The sequence below is a fragment of the Coregonus lavaretus genome, assembly GCF_964263955.1.
Source record: "Coregonus lavaretus genome assembly, chromosome: 19".
In the NCBI taxonomy this organism is placed as follows: domain Eukaryota; kingdom Metazoa; phylum Chordata; class Actinopteri; order Salmoniformes; family Salmonidae; genus Coregonus; species Coregonus lavaretus.
This window is the reverse complement of record NC_140006.1, coordinates 34,514,609-34,536,632: the sequence shown is the minus strand read 5'-3', so window position 1 is coordinate 34,536,632 and position 22,024 is coordinate 34,514,609.

Here is a 22,024-nt window from a genome sequence, read left to right as displayed (position 1 = left end):
AGTTTCATACATCCCCATATCCTACATATGTTTATTGGTGTTTCTTTGGTATTACTTTGAAAGAAACTGGCGTGACAACATATTTACATAGTAATAGCTGGTATTTACTTGTACTTATCTTCATACTTACTTGTACTTACCTATATTATTACTAAATAAGGATGTAGTAGTTGCTTGGTTCCTAGTGTAGTAACTTTAAGTCTAAATAGTTACTGCGTATTTAGTTTTTGTTACTATGTATTTACCTAGTAAATACAGAGTATTTAATCGGCTGTAAAATGAAGCGTGAATGTTAACTAAGAATGTTATGAATGTTAACTAAGAAAGTTTCCCTTTAAAACAGTAGTGTGTATTGGTTCAATGATAATCCCACTAAGAATCAAGTGCACTCTCTGATCAGTGTGGCGCCTTACACTTTTGAGCTCTCAGCAGGAAGAACTTAGCTACCACAACTGTTAGATTTTACAAACATTAATATTAATGTGGGAAAAAACTATTAGCCAAAGGTTTGCCTTATTAGCATATGATCTTAGGAGAGTGTTTTAATGGAATGAGAGTGTTAAAACAATGCCCTGTTACCCCAACAAATGTTTTATGATATTCTAATGAATTCCTTAGGAATAAATATGTATTGAAGCACTGTGATGCAGGCATACTGCTCATTATTGTGTTTGATAGTTATGCCAAGAACGTGTGTGGAAAGACATTACTGGAGCCTTTCTCTGCAAGACACGAGCCACAACAACTAATACACAAGAGTGAACACTCACACGCGCACACGCGCACACACCCACACACCCACACACACACACACTCTCTTTCTCACAAACACACACAGCCCCCCGTGCCTCCACACACACAAACCAATACTCACACACCTGCTAGGAGAGGGAGTACAATGCACACCAGTGTACGGCATTACAAAAACAAAGCTGCACAATAGTCGGCAGGTGTTTGAACGTCAAGTTCTGTAAGAGCATTTCACTTGCTGTGTGCTGAGATGAAACAGGCTCTGAATGCAAAGCACAGAAGTGGAAACAAGGAACTGAAGGAAGATGTAGAGGCGGAGAAAGAGGCCAACTTTCAGGTGAAACTCTCTCTACCAATCCTCAGATACACATTGATTCTGTCTTTAGAACCACTGAATAAAGGCAATGTATTGTTACGTGTAATGAAACTGTCTTCATTAGATTTGAAATGCGCTGAACATGATAAAAGTGATCATTGGATGACATGTTGTTGATAAATCTGGTTGATTATGTAATACAGTATAATGCTGGAGATGTATCTGTATCTAACCAACCACTCTATCTGATGATTGGTACGCTATGTTGATCATGTCCGCTTTGAATGAATAAACAGACGTGCATCACAACACTCTCTTGTCAGAGCTGTCTCTTGGATGCCGTTCTTGATTTCTTGTATTTTTATTATTTTTTTCCCCCTGATTTTCATTGTTTGACATTTTACTGCATTGTTAGGAGCTAGTAACATAAGCATTTCGCTGCACCGCTATAACATCTGCTAAACTGTGTACGCAACCAATAGATTTTGATTTGATTTGAGCAACAGTTTCATATGAGCCAGTGTTTCTCCTTACCATCATTTAGATGGGGGTAAACCTAATGTTCTGTTGGGAAAGGGAATACTGGTCAAATCTTTGGAGTATTGACCTCAATCATCACTCATAATGACTAGCGAACTTCGGCTGAATATGGAGTAGACAATACCCACAGCATGCTTATGATATTAGAATAAGTAAAAGGTAACACTATACATGCCTGTTCTCTTGTACATTTTCTTTTGCTTTTGGCTCTACCTCAGCTCCTTATCCCTTGTCCCTCCTTTCCACAACCAGGTGTCAGCCATTCAGTGGATGGATTCACAACACAAAGGGAACACTCCCCCACTGGAGATTCCTGTGCATTTGCTGGAAAGAAACAGATGGCGAAGAACAGCCTTAGAATGTGGTAGAAGCAATGTGTAAGAAAAGCCGGGCACGAGTCACACAGTCCTGCATATTGGACACAATATTTAAAATCAATAGATTTGTGTTGTTTCTTTATCTACATCTCTCTCTCTCTCTCTCTCTCTCTCTCTCTCTCTCTCTCTCTCTCTCTCTCTCTCTCTCGCCCTCTTCTCTCTAGTAATTTCATAATGTGTATATAAGGGATGAATTTGGGTTTACACCAGCCCACAGTATGCCAGCCAAGGCCAGGAGTTGTAAATCAACTCACTTTGAATGACATCTCACCCAGAAGGGATTCCTGCTGAATCATCACAACCATGTTTGACTGGCCTAGGAGAGTGGACCGGGTTGGTTGAGTATGCATATCAATCAATCAACTCCTGACCCATTATTTGACCTTGAGCTGGCTGGTGTACAATATGAATACACTGTTTGTAAGGAAATCTATTAAAACTTCCTGGTTACTATTTCACACCACATTGACCAATGGGATTGTCTGAGTCATCCGCTAACAGGAAGTGAAGATGTACAACTAAAGGCATTAGGTAAGTATATGCATGTGTGTGAGGGTGTGTGTGTGTGTGTGTGTGTATGTTTAAGAGCCAGAATGTACAGTAACAATGACCCACTTCAAATCAAATCAAATGTATTTATAAAGCCCTTTTTACACCAACAGATGTCACAAAGTGCTTATACAGAAACCCAGGCTAAAACCCCAAACAGCAAGCAATGCAGATGTAGAAGCATGGTGGCTAGGAAAAACTCCCTAGAAATGCAGGAACCTAGGAAGAAACCTAGAGAGGAACCAGGCTCTGAGGGGTGGCCAGTCCTCTTCTGGCTGTGCCGAGTAGAGATTATAAGAGTACATGGCCATTATGGCCAGATCGTTCTTCAAGATGTTCAAAAGTTCATAGATGACCAGCAGGGTCAAATAATAATCACAGTGGTTGTAGAGGGTGCAACAGGTCAGCACTTCAGGAGTAAATGTCAGTTGGCTTTTCATAGCCGAGCAGAGGGTAGAAAACGGCAGGTCCGGGACAAGGTAGCACGTCCGTTGAAGAGGTCAGGGTTCCATAGCCGCAGGCAGAACAGCTAAAACTGGAGCAACAACATGACAAGGTAGCACGTCTGGTGAACAGGTCAGGGTTCCATAGCCACAGGCAAAACATCAGAAACTGGATCAGCAGCACGACCAGGTGGACCAACCGGACAGGGCCAACCAGGCAGGATATAATCCCACCCAATTTGCCAAAGCACAGACCCCACACCACTAGAGGGATATCAACAGACTATCAATGTACTACCCTGAGACAAGGCTGAGTATAGCCCAAGAAGATCTCCTCACACCGCACGAGCCCGAGGGGGTGCAAAACCGGAGAGGAAGATCACGTCAGTGACTCAACCCACTCAAGTCGAATTGCAAAAAAAGCCTGGCACGACGTGACACACCCCTCCTAGGGACGGCATGGAAGAGCACTAGAAAGCCAGTGACTCAGCCCCCGTAACAGGGTCAGAGGCAAAGAATCCCAGTGGAGAGGGGAGCAGGCCAGGACGAGACAGCAAGGGCGGTTCATCACTCCAGTGCCTTGCCGTTCACCTTTGCACCCCTGGGCCAGACTACACTCAATAATAGGACCTATTGAAGATATTAATCTTCAGTAAAGACTTAAAGGTAGAGACCGAATCTGCGCCTCTCACATGGATAGGCAGACCATTCCGTTAAAATTTAGCTCTATAGGAGAAAGCCCTGCCTCCAGCTGTTTGCTTAGAAATTCCAGGGACAATAAGGAGGCTTACGTCTTGACCGTAGCGTACGTATAGGTATGTACGGCAGGACCAAATCGCAGAGATAGGTAGGAGCAAGTCCATGTAATGCTTTGATGGTTAGCAGTAAAACCTTAACAGGAAGCCAGAGGCTAGCACTGGAGTAATATGATCAAATGTTTTGGTTCTAGTCAAGATTCTAGCAGCCGTATTTAGCACTAACTGTAATTTATTTAGTGGTTCATCCGAGTAGCCGGAGAATAGAGCATTGCAGCAGTCTAATCTAGAAGTGACAAAAGCATGGATTAGCTTTACTGCATAATTTTTGGACAAGAAGTTTCAGATTTTTGCAATGTTATGAAGATGGAAAAAAGCTGCCCTTTAAATATTATTGATACTGTATGCTCGTCAAAAGAGAGATCTGGGTCCAGAGTAACGCCGAGGTCCTTCACAGATGTGTGTACCTGGCGCCGACAAAGATGGCGGCCTCGCGACTAGCTCTTAGGAAACTTAGCAGTATTTTGTTTTTTTATGTATTATTTTTTACATTATTAGCTCAGAAAGTGTTTTGTATCATTACATACAGCCAGGGGAAATTATTGGATATCAGGGTGGCGGTAACTCACCAGCATTACGACCAGGAATACGACTTTCCCGAAGCAGATCCTTTGTTTGCTCTCCCCAGAGCAACTGAACTGATTCCAGCAGCTGACCCAAAACATCCCCGGCGGAGGAGAGGCACTCGGAGCGGCCTGCTGGTTCAACTTAGGAGGCGCGCACACCACCCACGTATACTACTCGCTAATGTTCAGTCTCTGGTTAACAAGGTCGACGAGCTCCGGGCAAGGATTTCTTTCCAGAGAGACATCAAGACCTGTAACATACTTTGTTTCACAGAAACATGGCTCTCTTGGGATATTCTGTCGAAATTGGTCCAGACAGATGGGTTCTCAGTTCATCGCGCAGACAGGAATAAATATCTCTCCGGGAAGCAGAAGGGCGGAGGTGTGTGTTTCATGATTAACGACTCATGGTGTAATTGTAGTAACATACAGGAACTCAAGTCCTTTTGTTCACCCGACCTAGAATACCTCACAATCAAATGCCAACCGTATTATCTCCCAAGATAATTTTATTTGGTTATAGTCACGGCCGTGTATATCCCCACTCAAGCCGATACCACGACGGCCCTCTAAGAACTTCACTGGACTTTATGCAAACTGGAAAACACATATCCTGAGGCTGCATTTATTGTAGCATGGGATTTTAACAAAGCAAATTTGAGGACTAGGCTGCCGAAGTTCTATCAAATATCGACTGTTGTACTCGCGCTGCTAAAATCCTCGACCATTGCTATTCGAACTTCCGGGATGGTTATAAGGCCCTCCCCCGCCCTCCTTTCGGCAAATCTGACCACGACTTAATTTTGCTCCTCCCTTCCTATAGGCAGAAACTCAAACAGGAAGTACCCGTGCTAAGGACTATTCAATGCTGGTCTGACCAATCGGAATCCACGCTTCAAGATTGTTTTGATCACACGGACTGGGATATGTTCCGGGTAGCTTGCGAAAATAATTTAGACGAATACACTGAAACGGTGACTGAGTTTATCAGGAAGTGTATTGGTGATGTTGTGCCCACTGTGACTATTAAAACCTACCATAACCAGAAACCGTGGATAGATGGCAGCATTCGCACAAAACTGAAAGCGCGAACCACCGCATTTAACCATGGCAAGGTGACTGGGAATATGGCAGAATACAAACAGTGTAGCTACTCACTCCGCAAGGCAATTAAACTGGCAAAACATCAGTATAGAGACAAAGTGGAGTCGCAATTCAATGGCTCAGACACGAGACATATGTAGCACGGTCTACAGACAATCACGGACTACAAAAGGAAAACCAGCCACGGCGCCGACACCGACGTCTCGCTTCCAGACAAGCTAAACACCTTCTTCGCCCGCTTTGAGGATAACACTGTGCCACCGACGAGGACCACTACCAAGGACTGTGGCCTCTCCTTCTCCGTGGCCGACATGAGTAAGACATTTAAGCATTTTAACCCCCGCAAGGCTGCCGGCCCAGACGGTATCCCTAGCCGCGTCCTCAGAGCATGCGCAGACCAGCTGGCTGGTGTGTTTACTGACATATTCAATCTCTCCCTTTCCCAGTCTGCTGTTCCCACATGCTTCAAGATGGCCACCATTGTTCCTGTACCCAAGAAAGCAAAGGTAACTGAACTAAATGACTATCACCCCATAGCACTCACCTCTGTCATCATGAAGTGCTTTAAGAGACTAGTCAAGGATCATATAACCTCTACCTTACCTGTTACCCTACACCCACTTCAATTTGCTTACCGCCCCAATAGATCCACAGACGACGCAATCGCCATCACACTGCACACTGCCCTATCCCATCTGGACAAGAGGAATACCTATGTAAGAATGCTGTTCTTTGACTATAGCTCAGCATTCAACACCATGGTACCCTCCAAGCTCATCATTAAGCTCGAGGCCCTGGGTCTGAACCCCGCCCTGTACAACTGGGTCCTGGACTTCCTGACGGGCCACCCCCAGGTGGTGAAGGTAGGAAACAACATCTCCACTTCGCTGATCCTCAACACTGGGGCCCCACAAGGGTGCGTGCTCAGCCCCCTCCTGTACTCCCTGTTCACACATGACTACGTGGCCAAGCACGCCTCCAACTCAATCATCAAGTTTGCAGATGACACAACAGTAGTAGGCTTGATTACCAACAATGACGAGACCGCCTACAGGGAGGAGGTGAGGGCTCTGGGAGTGATGATCGTGTTTCTTCAAGAAACAGCAGAGGGTGCACCCCCCTATCCACATCGACGGGACCGCAGTGGAGAAGGTGGAAAGCTTCAAGTTCCTTGGCGTACACATGAAATGGTCCACCAACGCAGACAGTGTGGTGAAGAAGGTGCAACAGAGCCTCTTCAACCTCAGGAGGCTGAAGAAATTCGGCTTGGCACCTAAAACCCTCACAAACTTTTACAGATGCACAATTGAGAGCATCCTGTTGGGCTGTATCACCGCCTGGTACGGAAACTGGCCCGCAACCGCAGGGCTCTCCAGAGGGGGGTGCGGTCTGCCGAACGCATTAACGGGGGCAAACTACCCGCCCTCCAAGACAACTACAGCACCCGATGTCACAGGAAGGCCAAAAAGATCATCAAGGACATCAACCACCTGAGCCACTGCCTGTTCACCCCGCTATCATCCAGAAGGCGAGTTCAGTACAGGTGCATCAAAGCTGGGACCGAGAGAATGAAAAACAGCTTCTATCTCAAGGCCATCAGACTGTTAAAGAGCCATCACTAGCACATTAGAGGCTGCTGCTGCCTATTGAAATCACTGGCCACTTTAAGAAATGGAACACTAGTCACTTTAATAATGTTTACATATCTTGCACTACTCATGTCATATGTATATACTTTATTCTATTCTATAATATTCTACTGTATCTTAATCCATGCCGCTCTGTCATCGCTTGTCCATATATGTATATATTCTTAAATTCCATTCCTTACTAGTTTTGTGTGTATTGGGTATATGTTTTGAAGTTGTTCGATATTACTAGTTAGATATTACTGCACTGTCGGAGCTAGAAGCACAAGCATTTCGCTACACCCGCTATAACATCTGCTAAACACGTGTATGTGACAAATAACATTTGATTTGATTCGATTTTAGTTGAGTTGAGACGACTGTACAACCATCAAGATTAATTGTCAGATCAAACAGCAGATCTCTTTGTTTCTTAGGACCTAGAACTAGCATCTCTGTTTTGTCCAAGTTTAAAAGTAAAAGTATCTTATATCTGAAACACAAGCTTACAGGGTAGGCAATTTTGGAGCTTCACTATGTTTCATCGAAATGTACAGTTGTGTGTCGTCCACATAGCAGTGAAAGCTGACAGTATTCACACCCCTTGACTTTTTGTTAGGTTACAGTCTTATTCTAAAATTAATTAAATTATATTTTTTCCTCTTCAATCTGCACACAATACCCCATAATGACAAAGCAAAAACAGGATTTTATAAATGTTTGCTAATTTATTTAAAAAAAAATGGAAATATCACATTTACAGAAGTATTCAGACCCTTTACTCAGTATTTATTGAAGCAACTTTGGCAGCGATTAGAGCCTTGAGTCTTCTTGGGTTTGACGCTACAAGCTTGGCACAACTGTATTTGGGGAGTTTCTTCCATTCTTCTCTGCAGATCCTCTCAAGCACTGTCAGGTTGGATGGGGCGCGTTGCTGCACAGATATTTTCAGGTTTTTCCAGAGATGTTCGATCGGGTTCAAGTCCGGGCTCTGGCTGGGCCACTCAAGGACATTCAGAGACTTGTCCTGAAGCCACTTCTGCGTTGTCTTGGCTGTGTGCTTAGGGTCGTTGTCCTGTTGGAAGGTGAACCTTCGCCCCAGTCTGAGGTCCTGAGCGCTCTGGAGCAGGTTTTCATCAAGGATCTTTCTGTACTTTGCTCCGTTCGTCTTTGACTCAATCCTGACTACTCCCAGTCCCTGCCGCTAAAAAACATCCCCACAGTATGATGCTGCCACCACCATGCTTCACCGTAGGGATGGTGCCAGGTTTCCTCCAGAAGTGACGCTTGGCATTCAGGCCAAAGAGTTCAATCTTGGTTTCAACAGAACAGAGAAACTTGTGTCTCATGGTCTGAGAGTCCTTTAGGTGCCTTTTGGCAAACTCCAAGAGGGCTGTCATGTGCCTTTTATTGAGGAGTGGCTTCCGTCTGGCCACTCTACCATAAAGGCCTGATTGGTGGAGTGCTGCAGAGATGGTTCACCTTCTGGAAGGTTCTCCAATTTCCCCAGAGGAACTCTAGAGCTTTGTCAGAGTGACCATCGGGTTCTTGGTCACCTCCGTGATCAAGGCCCTTCTCCCCTGTATGCTCAGTTTGGCCAGGCGGCCAGCTCTAGGAAGAGTCTTGGTGGTTCCAAACTTCTTCCATTTAAGAATGATGGAGGCCACTGTGTTCTTGGGGACCGTGAATGCTGCAGATATTTTTTGGTACCCTTCCCCAGATCTGTGCCTCAACACAATCCAGTCTTGGAGCTCTCCAGACAATTCCTTCAACCTCATTGCTTGGTTTTTGCTCTGACATCCACTTTCAACTGTGGGACCTTATATACAAATTTCAATCAATCAGCTTAATATGTCATATTTCACAATCACACAACTTTCACATCCACATTCACTTAGTACTATTCCCAAACACACTCAGTAATCTCCCTTATTACCCATGTGCATCTTCGTCAGTTAATTTGGTAAAAATAAAAATAGTGAAACATTTAAAAAGTTATCCTTTTTAGATAAAACTATACTAAATATATTCACGTCACCAAATAATTGATTAAAACACACTGTTTTGCAATGAAGGTCTACAGTAGCCTCAGCCACACTGTAGGGTAGCACCATGGTGTAGCCGGAGGACAGCTAGCTTCTGTCCTCCTCTAGGTACATTGACTTCAATACAAAACCTAGGAGGCTCATGGTTCTCACCCCCTTCCATAGACTGATACAGTCATTATGACAACTACCTGAAGACATCCTCCAACCTATCAGAGCTCTTGCAGCCTGAACTTACGTGTTGTCCACCAAATCAAAGGATCAGAGAATTCATCTAATACTGAAAGCATAAGCTACAGCTACAGTGAGGGAAAAAAGTATTTGATCCCCTGCTGATTTTGTACATTTGCCCACTGACAAAGACATGATCAGTCTATAATTTTAATGGTAGGTTCATTTGAACAGTGAGAGACAGAAAAACAACAACAAAATCCAGAAAAACGCATGTCAAAAATGTTATAAATTGATTTGCATTTTAATGAGGGAAATAAGTATTTGGACCCTCTGCAAAACATGACTTAGTACTTGGTAGCAAAACCCTTGTTGGCAATCACAGAGGTCAGACGTTTCTTGTAGTTGGCCACCAGGTTTGCACACATCTCAGGAGGGATTTTGTCCCACTCCTCTTTGCAGATCTTCTCCAAGTCATTAAGGTTTCGAGGCTGACGTTTGGCAACTCGAACCTTAAGCTCCCTCCACAGATTTTCTATGGGATTAAGGTCTGGAGACTGGCTAGGCCACTCCAGGACCTTCATGTGCTTCTTCTTGAGCCACTCCTTTGTTGCCTTGGCCGTGTGTTTTGGGTAATTGTCATGCTGGAATACCCATCCACGACCCATTTCCAATGCCCTGGCTGAGGGAAGGAGGTTCTCACCCAAGATTTGACGGTACATGGCCCTGTCCATCGTCCCTTTGATGCAGTGAAGTTGTCCTGTCCCCTTAGCAGAAAAACACCCCCAAAGCATAATGTTTCCACCTCCATGTTTGACGGTGGGGATGGTGTTCTTGGGGTCATAGGCAGCATTCCTCCTCCTCCAAACACGGCGAGTTGAGTTGATGCCAAAGAGCTCGATTTTGGTCTCATCTGACCACAACACTTTCATCCAGTTCTCCTCTGAATCATTCAGATGTTCATTGGCAAATTTCAGACGGGCCTGTATATGTGCTTTCTTGAGCAGGGGGACCTTGCGGGCTCTGCAGCATTTCAGTCCTTCACGGCGTAGTGAGTTACCAATTGTTTTCTTGGTGACTGTGGTCCAAGCTGCCTTGAGATCATTGACAAGATCCTCCCGTGTAGTTCTGGGCTGATTCCTCACTGTTCTCATGACCATTGCAACTCCACGAGGTGAGATCTTGCATGGAGCCTCAGGCCGAGGGAGATTGACAGTTCTTTTGTGTTTCTTCCATTTGCGAATAATCGCACCAACTGTTGTCACCTTCTCACCAAGCTGCTTGGCGATGGTCTTGTAGCCCATTCCAGCCTTGTGTAGGTCTACAATCTTGTCCCTGACATCCTTGGAGAGCTCTTTGGTCTTGGCCATGGTGGAGAGTTTGGAATCTGATTGAATGATTGCTTCTGTGGACAGGTGTCTTTTATACAGGTAACAAGCTGAGATTAGGAGCACTCCCTTTAAGAGTGTGCTCCTAATCTCAGCTCGTTACCTGTATAAAAGACACCTGGGAGCCAGAAATCTTTCTGATTGAGAGGGGGTCAAATTCTTATTTCTCTCATTAAAATGCTAATCAATTTATAACATTTTTGACATGCGTTTTTCTGGATTCTTTTGTTGTTATTCTGTCTCTCACTGTTCAAATAAACCTACCATTAAAATTATAGACTGATCATTTCTTTGTGAGTAGGCAAACGTACAAAATCAGCAGGGGATCAAATACTTTTTTCCCTCACTGTAGCTAGCACGGCAGTGCTTAAAATGTGAGAGAAAGAACATTTTGATTTAAAAAAAGTAAAATTAAGGAAAAGCAAGGGAGAGCGAGAGAGAAAGAGAGAAAGAGAGAGAGAGCTATATTTGGTTGTATTTTTTCACTTAGCTAGCGAATGCAGGTAGCTAGTTTAGCCTATTCAAACACCCGGCTCAAACATAGAGAGGGATGCTATGTTAGCTAGCTGGGTATGGCTATCCAACACTGGAACTCTTCCAAGTCAAGGTAAGCTTTCGGTTTTATTAATTTATTGCCACCTGGGCCCGCCGACGTAACTGCTAAACTGCTTTCTGACTGTACACTGTACTGCATGATTGTAGCAGGTTTACTCATGCGTTAGTTCTAGTATGTTGATCATGACGTGACAACGATGTAGGCTGTGTGTAGCTGTTAGCGGTCATGATATGAAGGTTTGGCTTGGAATGTTTTTTTCACCTCCTCACAGACAGCTGATGTGTTGTCCACAAGCAAAGGGAAAAGGTGAGAGGAGGAGAGCACATAGATAGTTGCAAGAAATAATTATACGTGCAACGAGTGAAGTGATCATGCTGTTTTTATGTGGCTGCTATGAAAGTGGACTGTTTGCGTGTGATCGGGGTGTATTCATTCTGCCGATTCTGTTGAAAAACATTTCTTAAACGGAAGCAAACGGAAGAAAACGGGGATAAACATACCTGAATTTGTCCAATAGGAACTCTCATTTGCAACTGTTGGACTAATGTTCACATCCTAGATCAGGTAGATGCAGGCAAGAGTGTGCAAGGCGGTATTGAATGTGTCACCGTCTGTCACCTTGATTACTCAAAATTCGCTCTACCGGTGCACCTACGTTGTAAACTTTCATTCATAGGCTAGGTTTTAGCAACCTCATGATGGGTACAGGGAAAACTTGAGTATCATGTAGTTGCCTAAACCTATCAATGTTACATTGAGCTGGGTGAATGGAATATGAATGACAGTCATCCAATATGCTGTAATAGAAATAAGGCCATGCTCATCTGAAGTGAGAATAGAATAGTCTGATTCTTTTGATGACATTTTTCTACCGCAATACTTTGCATAGCACGTGCGTACAGAGCACGAGAGAAGTTTTGGACACACAAACCGAAGGGTTTAATTTTGTTTTACCTGACAGCTGAATTACCAAAAAGCGAAACGTGCTGAGTAAAGACCTTCCGGACATTAAGGTACATAATTTTGTTGTTAATCTGTCTTATTCTGACACAGTACTAATTTGCAGACCCCTAGTTTTGGTAGAGTGAGAGGTGTCTTTTTTACCTGCTCGAACCATGTTGTAAATAAATGTGTGGGTTGGCATTGCCAAACTGCTAGAATAAGATGGATGGGAGCTGATATTACAAATTAACCTATTCCGTCGGTGTGATTGAGATTTTTTGTGAAGGTATTTTTATTTTGGCTTTAATATTAATTACTCATTATTTTAAGGTATATGGATAACTTACCTTGAAACAGTAGCGTGGGTAGTGTTATTTTGAGGAAAGTGACACGAAACCATTTCTTCAGTCTCAGAGAGCACTTGAAAATGTTGCATGTAAGTTTCAGACGTTCAGTCATTTTCTTATGTGATATGCACATACTTTTCCAAACAATGCAATGTTAAAAAAAAAATACATCTTCTCTTCAGCTAGCTCGGAATTCATTATTCTAATATTAGCCAGTCATTCTGTAGCCTACCACTGAAGTTTCAGAAACATGGACAGCACATGCGCAGCCATTGACTTTATTACATTATGCCTATCCATTTGTATTTCAATAAAAGTGAACAAACCAATAACCATTGATTTAAGAATTGTCCGAAACATTGTAACAGTCTAGTGGAATTTAAATACTTCATAGACAATAGCTTACTAAAATGTTCCGATTTAACACCATCAACACCATACATAGGCCAACTGAACCAACAAAAACTGAAACGACACTGTGTGTCTGTGTCATTTGACAAGAAGGCCTAGTATGACCAATGACTGTAAATGAGTACGACTCCCCTTGCAATAGGCAATTATGTACCAGAGACCTACATAACCTTTAAAAAATATGAGTTTATACAATGGCATTACAATTTGATCTAATATTAATGAATACATCATTGTATTAAACCAACCCACTGCTTGCTGGTGGGTGTGGGCATGCATCCTATAAATTGACAATACCTACACCTCTGCCTAGCTGACATGTATACTTTTTTTATTGGAGACGTTGGAATGGTCCGGGGTAAGTGACGATCCCTATTAGCATTTCTATTAATGGTTGTTATGACGACGGTTATGTGACCTTGGTGCGTGTCAGGTTGCTCTTAAGACATGGTCTAAATTACTCCTGTCTGCTAACAAAAATACCTCACTAAATGTCATAATAACGGCCGTCCACGGGGCAATTAAACCGGCCATTCATCTGGCGCTGTGCTGAAGATGTCTCATTTTAATACCCTGCTTTTGTGAGAGCGCTAAACGTGCGCCTTTGTGTGTGCACACGGATTCATTAAAAAAACGTCTAGGATGGCCATCAGTGTTCGTTGGAAATGAGATTAATGTGTCCGCTTACACAAAGGGCTATACACTTTATGGCTGGTCCTGAACCCTTCCAGGCCAGCCTCCAGAACAGGACTATCAAGTCAAGTGCAGGGAGAGGATATTGCCAGAATGGGCACCGAAAATTGCCATTTAAATTATGACAAGAAGCCATGTGTCTCGCAGACATCCGTGTCAGTGTCAACGTCTGGGATTTTAACGTGTGGCTCTCCTATCAAGGCTGTAAATCTTAATGGAATACTCCATTTCAGACATATTGTGATGTTGTTATTGTGTCTGCTCACGTGATTGTAGCAATCTGAACATGTTTTGACACTGTATAGACCAAGTAAACAATTTCTTGTTAACTTTGCATTCCCATACTGTTAGTAGGGATGTTCTGAGATGGTCAAAGTAGCTTTCTAAAAATCTCTAGATTGACAGAGATTATAGAAATATAAAATGTCCATTACTTAAAGGAAAATGCTGACAATCAAAACATTTTTGGAACTATGTCAACAATGGACTAATGAAACAAATACCACAAGATAGTTCCTTTAAAGTCCCAGTGCAGTCAAAAACGTCATTTTCCTGTTAAAACACAGGATTTACACACTATAAGGTTGGAATAATACTGTGAAATTGTGAAAATTATGATAATGCCCTGTTTGAAAAGTCCACCTGAAATTTCAGCCTGTTTAGGTGGGATTGAGTTTTGGCCTGCCTTGTGACATCACCAGGCGATAAATTAGTTAACAGACCAATAAGAAAGAGAGTTTTAAACCTCTCTTCCAATAAAAGCTAGTTTTCAGCTTTCCCCTCCCCACTCAGACTACTCCCAGACAGTCCTAGCAAAATTCTAGCTTGAGAAATTGCTCTTGGCTTAGAAGCTATTTTTGTTTCTTTTTGACCATTTTAATTTAAAACAATCACAGTAAGGTACTTTATTGTTACCCAGAAAATATTTGATATTGACATAAAAACAGCGACATTGGACATTTAATAATTGACAGTGATCCTGTCAATTCTTCTTCTCTTGTCCCTCTTAAACGTGATTCCATATGTTGATTATGGCCCGACACACATGCACTGTCACGCCCTGTCTCTGAGGACTTGTATTTGTTGAGTCAGGGTGTGTATTTTCCGTGTTGTGTGTTGCTATGTTTGATTTCTATGTTTTGGATCTAGCATGTGCAGATCTATGTTGGCCGGGGTGGTTCCCAATCAGAGGCAGCTGTTGCTCGTTGTCTCTGATTGGGGACCATACTTAGGCAGCCTTTTGACACATGTTAGTTGTGGGATCTTGTTCCGTGTAAGGTATGTTGTTTGTATGCTACCTTGGACGTCATGTTTCGTTTGTTGTTTTGTCGTGTGTTTAGTCGTTAATAAATATGAATGCATATCACGCTGCGCCTTGGTCCTTCTCGTTCGTAAACGATTGTGACAATGCACCTGCTGTATTTCTTTCACAATATCTTGTTAAATCGATTGCAGAACTTTTAACACAACTTGGCCCATTGGGATCGGTGGCCCTATATCATTAGTGTGCAGTGTCAAAGAACCAGTGACGTAAATAGATGTCCCAGCAAATTTAGCTCCTGGGTAAGTTCACTTTGATTGCTCTGTTAATTAATCAGCAAGTTGCAGATCATTCCAGCCCTTGCCAACATGACTGGCCCTCCAGCCCACCACACCCTCTCCTCCTCCTCCTCCCACTTCTCCACTCTCTCTCACTTCTCTCTCTCTCTCTCTCTCTCCACTCAACAGTAAGCTAAATCACACATCGTCCATCTTCTGTGGCCCCTTTTCCCTAAGTTGAAGGATTCATGTGAACACAGGTGACAGCCCTCCTCCTCCTCCCAGTAAACTGTGTTTAAGTACCCTCTGGCCCAGCTTGTGAGATCAGGAACGTATGGTGCTCTGAACCATTACCATCCCCTCAGCCCTCCTCCTCTTGCATGATAAAGTCCCCTTGGCTGGTACAGTTATCCAATCACAATCATGTAATTTTTCTTGCAATTGAAAAAGCACATTTGGATTTTCTGTTTACGATGATAGAGCTACTGTATTTTACCGTGTGAAACTGAAGAGAACAAACTGAATATTGATTCAAGCATGCTTTCTGTCTCTAGGCGTGGAATGCTATGTTGCTTTAGCCTGTAAACTGGTTTCAATTTAATAGGGCCTTGGCCTTGGACCATATCCTTCAGTTGTGCGAATTTGTTAAATTCCATTTAAGATGGATTTAGTTTCCCCATGCTAGTTAAATACAGCTATATTCAGGGATTAACCCAAGCAGGACAGACTGCACTCTCTGTAACCTGTATTACTGCATCTAATTATGTTTCTTCAAAAGTAAATTAATATTGCTGAATGCCCCAGTGCAGTGCAGTAGGCTACTGTTGCTTTATCTCACCCACGGCAGATCAATATGTGGAAATTCCTCCATCGATTTCCAGGTGAAGACAAAGGGCAATAAGACAGTGAATTGCCAGCTCATGTTTAACTATGGAGCCCCGGAGGGGAATATGTTACTGTTATGAAAGACTAGAATCTCTAAGGGAGTGGCTGGAGTCTCTCCTACTGTACTCTGGTCTTCCTGAGACCTTAGTCAAGTTTGTGTGGAGGATATTATTCAAAATGGCTTATGAAAAGTCAAAACACATCCTGGGAAATAAGAGGGTTAAACAGAGTTCTCTTTGTTGGATGATGTTACTGCGACCAGAATCATCATGCCAATTGAAACTAAGGGAGGTCATGTCCCTTCATTTTCATTCTGTATATATAAAGATATAAGTTACTGTGATACCAAAAAATATATCTATTCCATATTTTTCCATTGGTGCCCTCTCAAAATAATGCGTCTTACTGTGCTACGGCTTGCATCACTTCCTAATTTCTGCAGTGTGTGATTGTGTTTACTGTCTCTGTGGAAAGCAGGCGTGTATTGATAAGTGATGTGGGCGCTGGGGGTGATCAGTGGTGAGGAATAAAGTCAGCCTCCACTGCTCCTCAGGGGAGGGATGGAGAGGAGAGGAGTCACACGATAATCCTGTTTTCTCTACACTATAAAGGCATTGTGTTAAAGACATTTCCCCACATTATTGTTTGATAATGTATCCTTATTCCGTAACAGAATAGAGGGCTGTTATCAATATCATATGAATTAAAGTAATTTATATAACATTTCTGGGGTCTCATTTATCAATCATGCATAGGCACAAATCTGTGCATAAACCATGCATGGGATCTAGTGGCGGTTGGTGACGTTTAACATGAGGGAGAACCATTTTTTTTTTTTTTAGGAGCATGGCCTTATTTCTATTACAGCATATTGGATGACTGTCATTCATATTCCATTCACTCAGCTCAATATAACATTGATAGGTTTAGGCTACTACATGATACTAGAATTTTCCCTATACCCATTATGAGGTTGCTACAACCTAGCCTATTAATGAAAGTTTACAATGTAGGTGCACAGGTCGAGAGAAGAATTTGATTAATCAAGATGACAGACAGTGATACATTCAATACTGCCTTGCACACTCTTGCCTGCATCTAGCTGATATAGGGTGTGTGTAATCATTAGTCTAACAGCTGCAAACAAGAGTTTCTACTGGACAAATTCAGATATGTTTATCCCTGTGTCGTTCCATTTGCTTCCGTTTAAGAAATGTTTTTGAACAGATTTGGCTGAATGAATACACCCCTGATCACACACAGTTCACTTTCATAGCAACAACATACAAACAGAATTCCTTCTCGCATCTGTGTGGTCGCAGTGTGTGTGGACTTCAGTGCAAAACACATCAGCTGTCTGTGACCAGGCAAAAAAAACCTTCCAAGCCAAACCTTCATATCATAACTGCTACACACAGCCTACCTACATCGTCGTAGCTACTAGAACTAATGCGTTAGTAAACCCGCTACCATCATGCAGTAAAGTGTACAGTCAGCAAGCAGTTTAGCAGTTACACCGGCAGGCCACAGTGGCAATATATTAATAAAACCAAAAGCTTACCTTGACTTGGAAGAGTTCCAGTGATGGATAACCATAGCCAGCTAGCTAATAGCATCCCTCGCTGTTTGAGTAGGATAAACTAGCTAGCTGCATTCACTAGCTAAGTGAAAGTGAACAAAAAATACAACAAAATATAGCTAGCTCTCTCTCTCTCTCTCTCGCTTTCTCTCTTGCTTCTCCTTCATTTTTAAAGAGATTAATTTGTTCAAAACTGTTCAACTATTGTCTTTCTCTCTCTTTGAGTCAACCACTCACCACATTGTATGCACTGCAGTGCTAGCAAGCATACTTTCAGTACTAGATTAATTCTCTGAACTTTTGATTGGGTGGACAACATGGCAGTTCATGCTGCAAGAGCTCTGGTAGGTTGGAGGACATCCTCCGGAAGTTGTCATAATTACTGTGTAAGTGTATGGAAAGGGGTGAGAACCATGAGCCTACTAGGTTTTGTATTGAAGTCAGTGTACCCAGAAGAGGACGGAAACTAGCTGTCTACCATGGTGCTACCCTACAGAGTGCTGTTGAGGCTACTGTAGACCTTCACTGCAAAACAGCGTGTTTTAATGACTTATTTGGTGACGTGAATACATTTAGTATAGTCTTATCTGAAAAGGCTAACTTTTTTTTTATGTTTCACTATTTTTATATTTATGAAATTCGCTGAGGATGATGGTCCTACCCTTTCTCCAATGTTGGGATCATTTCCACGCAGTGTGACATTTATCATTATGAATGTTCGCTTGAGAGTGTGAGTAAATTTACTTAAAGCCATGACCAAACGTATGCACAGTACCAAGTGGTGGAATAAGGGAACTGCTTGTCAAGCGTAGAATGGGGAAAATATAGTAAATGTTGATTTTTTTTGAAATTGTGAGGGTAATAATTTAATACTTTTTTCGATTTCATTGTATTTCCATTGTGAAGTCATGTTACAAATCTTGACAGGCTATATTATATAATTTGACCACATCAGTGCATTTGTTACAATAATAATCCATATAAAGTACAGTAATCTATTAAATTAGAGGCATCAACAAAACTAACAGTAACACATACAATTTCCATACACCGTCGCACAATAGGTTGAAGTCAAGATTTAGAAAAAGCGGTTGTGCAGCAACTCACTGCCTTCCTGAAGACAAATAATGTATACGAAACGCTTCAGTCTGGTTTTAGACCCCATCATAATACTGAGAGTGCACTCGTGAAGGTGGCAAATGACCTTTTAATGGCGTCAGACCAAGGCGCTGCATCTGTTTTCGTGCTCCTAGACCTTAGTGCCGCTTTTGACACCATTGATCACCACATTCTTTTGGAGAGATTGGAAATCCTAATTGGTCTACACGGACATGTTATTGCCTGGTTTAGATCTTATCTGTCGGAAAGATATACATTTGTCTCTGTGGATGGTTTGTCCTCTGACAAATCAATTGTACGTTTTTTAGGACCACTATTGTTTTCACTATATATTCTACCTCTTGGTGATGTCATTCGGAAACAGTGTCAACTTTCACTGCTATGCGGACAACACACATTTCGATGACTGTTTCAGACATAAGGAAGTGGATGCCGGAAAATGTTTTACTTTTAAACTCGGACAAAACAGAGACGCTACTTCTAGATCCCAAGAAACAAAGATCTGCTGTTGGATCTCACAATTAATCTTGATGGTTGTACAGTCATCTCAAATCATCTCAAATAAAACTGTGAAGGACCTCAGCGTTCCGCTGGACCCTGATCTTTCTTTTGACGAACCAGAATATTTCAAGGGCAGCGTTTTTCCATATTTGTAACATTGCAAAAATCTGAAACTTTTTTGTCCAAAAATGATGCAGAAAAGCTAATCCATGCTTTTGTCACTTCTAGATTAATCTACTGCAATACTCTACTCTCCGGCTACTAGGATAAACCACTAAATAAACTTCAGTTAGTGCTAAACACGGCTGCTAGAATCTTGACTAGAACCAAATAATGGATCATGTTACTCCAGTGCTAGCCTCTCTACACTGGCTTCCTGTTAAGGCTAGGGCTGATTTCAAGGTTTTACTGCTAACCTACAAAGCATTACATGGACTTGCTCCTATCTCTCCGATTTGGTCCTGCCATACATACCTACACGTACGCTACGGTCACAAGACGCAGGCCTCCTTATTATTGTCCCTAGAATTTCTAAGCAAACAGCTGGAGGCAGGGCTTTCTCCTATAGAGTTCAATTTTTGTGGAATGGTCTGCCTATCCATGTGAGAGACACATACTAGTTCTCAACCTTTAAAGACTAATCTCTTCAGTAGGTCCTATGATTGAGTCTAGTCTGGCCTAGGGGTGCGAAGGTGAACGGCAAGGCACTGGAGCGACGAACCGCCCCTTGCGCTCTCTGCCTGGCCAGCTCCCCTCTCTCCACTAGGATTCTCTGCCTCTGACGCTATTACAGGGGCTGAGTCACTGGCTTACTAGTGCTCTTTCATGCCGTCCCTAGGAGGGGTGCGTCAGTTGCGTGGGATGAGTCACTGACATTATATTCCTGTCTGGTTTTGCACCCCCTCGGGCTTGTGTGGTGAAGGAGATTTTTGTGGGCTATACTAAGCCTTGTCTCATGGTAGTAAGTTGGTGGTCTGTTGATGTCCCTCTAGTGGCAATGTGAGTGGGGTTACATCCTGCCTGGTTGGCCCTTTCCGGGGGTATCGTCGGACGGGGCCACAGTGTCCCCCGACCCTCCCCAGTTATGCTGCAAAAGTGTATGTGCCGGAGGGCTAGGGTCAGTCTGTCTGGTGTAATTTTCCTGTCTTATCTGGTGTACTGTGTGAGTTTAAGTATGCTCCCACTAATTCTCTCTCTCTCGCTGTCTTCCTCCCCTCCCGGAGGACCTGAGCCCTAGGACCATGCCTCAGGACGACTTGGCCTGATGACTCCTGGCTGTCCACAGTCCACCTGGTTGTGCTGCTGCTCCAGTTTTAGCTGTTCTGCCTGCGGCTATGGAACCCTGACCTGTTCACCAGACCTGCTGCTCTTCTCTCTCTCTCTCTCTCTCTCTCTCTCTCTCTCTCTCTCTCTCTCTCAAAAAAAATGCTTGGCTATGAAAAGCCAACTGATATTTTCACCTGAGGTGCTGACCTGTTGCACCCTCTATAACCACTGTGATTATTATTTCACCCTGCTGGTCATCTATCAACATTTGAACATATTGAAGAACAATTTGCCCTTAATGGCCATGTACTCTTATAATCTCCACTCGGCACAGCCAGAGAGCCTGGTTCCTCTCTAGGTTTCGTCCTAGGCTCCTGCCTTTCTAGGGAGTTGTTCCTAGCCACTGTGCTTCTGCATTTGTTGCTTTTTGGGGTTTTAGGCTGTGTTTCTGTATAAGCACTTTGTGAAATCTGCTGACGTAAAAAGGGCTTTATGATTTGATTTGATTTGAAGAGGGGTTTCTTTGCGAACGGAGCAATAGACGGCACCCACATCGCCATGAAAACACCATCCCAAAACCATGTGAACAGAAAAGGCTTCCACTCTTAATGTGCAGGTGATAGGTTACATGATGCACAGGCTTTAAAGGGGTGATTTTGACCATATATGGTTAATTAGGGGTGTTTCGAAACGCAAACAGCCAAAGTCGTGTATGAGCACTGAGGCTGAGAACAATTGGTATTTATCAATGGTGATCTCCTACCGGTGTGCGTATGACGCTAGTAGGATTGTTTGATAAATCACACTTTTTCTATGCGTACAACCATTCTAAATTCTGTTCAAAGTAGTATTTTAGAATAGTTTCTTCGCAATATTGATAAATGAGGCCCCTGGTGCTTTTAGGTGTGGCCTAAGTATAGACATGAATGGTAATTGCATTTTAGGCAAAGTCTGATAAAGAATAACACAAATATCCTCTTCATTCAAAATAATGCCACTGTTCCCACACAACAAGCACTTTCCCCTAGGCTCAATACAGAGCGTACTCTCTCTACTTCCCTTATATACTGTATCTTGATAGTGGTTTTAATAGTAGATTGACCTTCCATGATAGAAAAATCTGTTTCTCACTGAAGTACAAATTGGTGCTTCAGGTTTGGCTGACCTGTTCATTCTCCCTCTGAAGCCTTGAATAGAAGAACAAAATTGCAGAAAGTGGCTCCATTTTGTTGTTGTTGTTTGTGCCATTACCTGAAAATATTCAATTAACAAGTTATTACTAGTACACTTGATATTAGCATACCACAATTTATACTCTTAAAAACTTACTAAGAGCTATAGGGCTTTCAACCATGTTCATTGGAATGCAGGTCTCTCTCTCTATATAATATAACATACACTGAGTGTACCAAAACATAAGGAACACCTTCCTAATATTGAGTTGCACCCCCCCCTTTTGCCATCAGAACAGCCTCAATTCGTCAGGGCATGGAC